Consider the following 6,363-nt stretch of genomic DNA (forward strand, 5'->3'; position numbering starts at 1 on the left):
TGAAGACCCTGGGTTGGGAAGACTCTGGTGATAATTAATTGGGTAACATTGTTATTCTCTGTACTGGTATTTTCAAACTGTGCATATCGGGAGCATAACTCCTTTGTTTTGCTTGCACGCCATATTGCTACTTTAACAAACCAGACTCATTGCTGGGTATGTGCTCCAACTCCACTGTCCCCCAAAACGGGAATGCCCCTTGACATGCTGTCCCTGACCCTAGCAGAATTAGCCGCCACCAAAGAGCGGGAAAGAACGGACTCCCCGTTCTGGAATAAGACCTCTTTACAGCAAGCCACCTATCAGGACCAGGAGTATTCAGTTGCAGTACTCACTGAGGGAGTGTTATGTTTTACCCGAAACCAATCTGATCACTATGGGCGTCCTGTGGGAAAAAGCTCCTGTGTTGTTACACAGTGGGTTGATGGGTATTGGATAAAGACCAAAAGGAGAGGCCAGCAGTGTGGGTATAATGGTTCCTCCCCTTTTAGGGAAACTCTTACACATAATCTTACCACAAAAAAAGGGTTTGAAAATATAACTTGCCATCCAGTTAATATCTCCAATGTAGCAAGCCAATGGTGGGTTTGTAGTGGTCCCTATGGCGAGCGTAATTTGAACGGCACAATTAGAAACGCCCCCACTTGTACCCAATCAGGAGGATGGGATGCCCCCTTAGGGGCATATGAACTGTTTGGAAAAACAGCCAAAAGCAGCCTTAAATATCCCAGGAACCCCCTTAAGAAACAGTCCTTACTGGGCCCTACAGGGTCACTATTTTGTATGTGGCCGAAAGGCTTACAAGGTGCTGCTGGCCAACTGGACAGGTAGCTGTTATATAGCTCGTGGAGTTCCTCATCTTTCCATAACTGCCACACTGCCCAAAGGAAAGATTGGAAATGCCCGACACACCTCTGTTGAGTCACGAGAAAAGACCCTGCGGCGACTGACTATGGCATTGGAGGGCAATATAAAAAAATTCCCTCACAACCGAGAAGCTCGTAGGGTGCTCTGTACTGGGAATAGCGCCACTGTTTACCGGGCCAGCCATGGCATGCACAGGCCGCTATACTGTAAGGCTGCAAATGGTACTTGAGAAAGTTGCCTTAGAGTTAAAGGACTCGGTTAGTGATTTAGGGTCAGCAGTAAAAACATTAAATAAAGAGGTACAGCAGCTCAGGACGTTTTCCCTCCTAAACAGGCTGGCTTTGGACTATCTCTTAGCATCCCAAGGAGGGGTTTGTGCCCTCGTCGCGCCCCGATGGTGTGTATATATAAATGATAGCAGTTAAGAGATCTATGAAAAGGTGGTACAGGCTGAGGCCCATGCCCGAGCTGGAGCATAGGTTGCCTATACTGCCCCAGAGAGCGATTCGTTGCAAACCTTGTTTTCAGGCTGGCGTTTGTCGTTTTGGCTGGGTGGTTTATTTAGCCTGTTATTGAAACTTCTTTTTCCTGTATTGCTTGTATGACCAGTCTTATGCTGTGCAGTCTCATGTGTCAGGGCCCAAGTGTCCTTGCCCCCCCACCCCGGCCAGGAGGCACTCGCAGCAGTTATGCTGAGGATCTGCAACAGTATGTTGCAGAGTCAGACTGCCTGACACTAAACAAGGCCAAACAGGGCAGATATGGATGAACAATGCTGAATAAAGCAGCTTTATGTAGAGTTTAACAAATGATACAAAAAACAAGGAAACTAGCTGGGAACTGGATTGGCTGGCTAAATGGATACTTAGGGCAGCTTGCTATTGGATAAGTATGCTGAAGAAAGGATGTATAAAAGCCTCTGTAACTTCCTGCTCTGTGTACAGGATTTGAGATTCTATTCTCCCTGGACCTTTTTAAAGCTTCAAATAAACTTTTCTGCTTCTCCACCCCGTTGTGATTATTGGGTGAAGCACACCAGGTAGCGAACCCCTCCCCTAACGCTGTTGCTTGCCTCTGGCACTGGGTGCGGGCAACAAGACCCTCCCAGTAACAGCATCTCTGAGCCAAATGCTAAAAAAAGGGAAGAACCAAAAGGGCCACTTTGGGAGATTTCCCCCCATTGCAGTGTAAACCCCTCTCCCTTACCAATAGCTGGAGCCCTCTGGTGGCATCACCTGAAGATTGAGCTGCCCTGGACTCCCCTGGCAGCCCCCAGGGACAGGCAGGAAGAGGCTGATCCCATTGGTCCATCCGCACACCCCCCCTGCCTGAGCCAGCAGTGACTCCGGTCTGACTCTGGTGTGGCTGAGATCTAAACTCTACAGGGAAATCAGACCAGGGCCCTGGGCAGCCCCCAACACTCAAGGGCACACAGACCCCACCACCACAGGGGTGTCTGTCAATAACACACTCAGAGCCGGGTGGGGGTGTGTGTGGGGCGGGGGGAGGGCGGGGGCTGGGTTTTTTCCGTGTAGCTTCTGCACCCTGAGGGGTTAGTCCCCTGATCGCTCCCAAAGCTGAGAAGAGCTTCTCTCCGCCCGCCTGCCCACATCCCCCCTTTCCCTCGCTGTGCCCCCCACTCACATCCTCCCCCATTCCCGACCTCGCTCCCCTCAGCCCCACAGTCCCCGATGCTCCTCCATTGCCCCATCTTCCCTTCCGTGCACCCCTGCCCCCATCCCAGCCTGCCCCCGGCATCCCCTGCACCCGCCTCCGGCCCCTCTTTATCCTCCTCCCCCTGCAGCCCAGATGTGACGGGGGGGGGCCGCTGCAAGGGGGGGATGGGAGGGTCTCTCTTACCTTCCCCCCGAGCGGGGCCCCCCGGGGCAGGGGCCGGGCCGGGAAGGGGCCCTGGCCGGGCTGGGGGCTCTGCCCTGGGAGAGGCTCCCGGGGAGCAGCGGGCAGGGCCCGGCTGGAGGTTCCCCTCTCGCGGCTGCAGCCCGGGCTCCGGGCTCCCAGCACCAGCCGCCGGGGCGCGGGGATCTCGCCGGGAGCCAGAGTCCCCGCAGCGGCTGCGAGTCACTTCCTGCGCCGGGCCTGAGCCCAGCGATCGCTCCCCCCAGAGCCGCCCCCCAGCCGCTCCTGGGTCCTAGCGATCAACCCACAGTAATCCAGCCCCCTGCCCAGCCCCTGCCCCCTGGGGGCCCAACCGCCCCTGGGCTCGGGGAGCTTCTCCCAGCAGTAAGGGGTCATCCCGCCTCCAAACTTCTCCTGTCAGCATTCAGTCTCGCTCGCAGCCTCCCTGCAGGACTGACCGGGCACCGGCCGCTGGCTGATCAGCCCGTCTGCGGCAAACTTCTCTCCATATTGGGCTGGCAGAGGCCTTGCTCTCACCGCCTCTCTGGTCACCGGCTACTGGCCCAAAACCTCTGGTTGTTTGAGCTGACTGGGCCAGATTTGCAGGGGGGAGCGAGGGAAGGCAAAAGGAGAGACAGCAGAAGTGGGGGTGGCATAATTGTTTAGACCACTGGCAGAGGTGAAAGTAAGCCGGTCTGATCCAGTCTGGCGGACCCGGCAAGAGCCGGGACACCGCTGACTGCACCGGCAGGGGGCAGCTTCCCCAGGCCGGTGATGTGAAGGGCTCCGGCCACCGGTACCACAGCGGAGCCCTGGGCCCTTTAAATCGCCGCTGGAGCCCCGGGGGTCCCGGCTGCCGCTGCAGCTACTGCTCCTGCCCTGATTTCAAGGGCCCGAAGCTCCCAGCAGCTGCTCACGTACCAGGGGGAGTTCAGGATTTAGCCAAAATCAAACTCAGTGGAGTTGAGGATGTCCGCTGGCTCCCCTTCTCTGGTTTGCCCTGCTGAGCGTGTCTTTCAAGACCAGGATGATGAAAGCCCAACAGTGCCATGCTGGGGCCCAGGAGACAGCGGGTGTGAGACGTACCCCAGGGTACAATCTGGACTGTTGAACTGCTTAATTCTCCATCCCAGGGCATGTTTTACACTGCTTCCCAGGCTGGATAAAAATCAATGAGTTAAACAAAAATCAGTGTTTTTATTTAAATTGGATTTTTTTTTTGATGAAAAACCTTTTTGAGGAAAAAACTTATCTAAAGATACGTTTAATTAAGATACATTGTAGCTCAAAGATATCTCATCCTGGAATAGGGATTGTAAATTCTAATTCTATAGTATGAGACAATATATTCATGGAATGTTTAAGAAAAGTTTTGTACATGAGTTCCAATAGTTGATGGATTAGGGACCCAATTTTATGGGGTTCCACAGGCTTCTGTATAGATTATTTAGGTTAATCTTTCCATCTACCCAATGGGACTCAGTGCTCAGTCTAGAAGATCCCATCAGAGATGCTTAGTTTCCCAGTTCTCAAACTGTGGCTTTGTGTCTCCAGAGGTAACATGCTTGTGAACAGCCAAAATGTTTTAAAATCAATTAATATAGAGAGGTGAGAAATAACAGACCTCACCTCTATTGTCCCCCTGCAAATTTGTGTACACAGAGTCAATCCCTTACCCCTCTCCAAAAGTGCAAAGTTTCAAAAAGTTGAATGAATAGAAGAATGTTGGAGGCGGAATAGATCTGGACAAGGAGAAGAAGTCTGCAGATAAATGTGAGAAACGATGGACATATGCTTTTCTGTTAAAATATTATATCTTTGCTGTTGAAGAAAAAAATCCAGAATACTTAACGTAGTTGTTTTAGTGAAATAAAACAATTTAAACATCTGTCTGGTGATGTTCTCCTCCACCGCGTGGCATGAATGAAATAACCAAACAATGAAATAACCAAATGCAAATAAATGAAATGAAATAACCAAACAATCATTCATTGTCTGATATATCTGTAAAACTAACCTGAAAAGTTTTCAAAATAAATCACTGTTTTAAAATGTATAGTGTGTACCTTCTAAAAATGAAACCTACATCTATCTCTGAGTTGTGTAGAATATCATGGAGCAGGTCCTCAAGGAATCAATTCTGAAGCACTTAGAGGAGAGCAAAGTGATCAGGAACAGTCAGCATGGATTCACCAAGGGCAAGTCATGCCTGACTAATCTAATTGCCTTCTATGACGAGATAACTGGTTCTGTGGATGAAGGGAAAGCAGTGGAGTGGGCTTGAGAAAGCCCTGGATGGGACGATTTAATTGGGGATCGGTCCTGCTTTGAGCAGGGGGTTGGACTAGATGACTTCCTGAGGTCCCTTCCAACCCTCGTATTCTAGGATTCTACCACATTCTAAAGGCCACTGTCCTCCATCCCACTAAGGAGTATTAAAAGAAACTACACCAACTGCTCAAGAAACTCTCTGCTACAGCACAGGAACAAATCTACACAGACACACCCCTAGAGCCCCGACCAGGGGTATTCTATCTGCTACACAAGATCCATAAACCTGGAAATCCTGGACGCCCCATCATCTCAGGCATCGGCACTCTTACAGCAGGATTATCTGGCGATGTGGACTCTCTCCTCACACCCTATGCTACCAGCACTCCCAGCTATCTTCGAGACACCACCAACTTCCTGAGGAAACTACAACGTATTGGTGATCTTCCTGAAAACACCATCCTGGCCACCATGGATGTAGAAGCTCTTTACACCAATGTTCCACATGAGGATGGTCTACAAGCTGTCAGGAACATTATCCCTGATGAGGCTATGGCACACCTGGTGGCTGAGCTTTGTGACTTTGTCCTCACCCTCAACCATTTCAGATCTGGGGACAATTTATACTTTCAAGTCAGCGGGACTGCTAGGAGTACCCGCATGGCCCCACAGCATGCCAACATCTTTATGGCTGACTTAGAACAATGCTTCCTCAGCTCTCGTCCCTTAGCGCCCCCTCCTCTATTTGCGCTACATTGATGACATCTTCATCCTATGGACCCATGGGAAGGAGGCCCTTGAAGAATTCCACCTGGATTTCAACAATTTCCACCCCAGCATCGACCTCAGCCTGGACCAGTCCACACAAGAGATCCTGGAAACTATAGTGCAAATAAGTGATGGTCACATAAATACCACCCTATACTGGAAACCTATTGACCTCTATACTTACCTACATGCCTCCAGCTTCCATCCAGGATACATCACACGATCCATTGTCTACAGCCATGCCCCAAGATACAACCGCATTTGCTCCAATCCCTCAAGCAGAGACAAACACTTACAAGATCTTTATCAAGCATTCTTAAAACTACAATACTCCCCTGGGGAAGTGAGGAAACAGACTGACAAAGCAAGATGGAGACCCAGAAGTCACCTTCTACAGGACTGGCCCAACAAGGGAAATAACAGAACACCACTGGCCATCATGTACAGCCCCCAACTAAAACCTCTCCAGCACATCATCAACGATCTACAACCTATCCTGGAAAACGATTCCTCATTCTCACAGACTGTGGGAGGCAGGCCAGTCCTCGCTTACAGACAGCTCCCAATCTGAAGCAAATACTCACCAGCACCACACCACAG

Source organism: Lepidochelys kempii, chromosome 14, assembly GCF_965140265.1.
Source record: "Lepidochelys kempii isolate rLepKem1 chromosome 14, rLepKem1.hap2, whole genome shotgun sequence".
Taxonomy (NCBI): Eukaryota; Metazoa; Chordata; order Testudines; family Cheloniidae; genus Lepidochelys; species Lepidochelys kempii.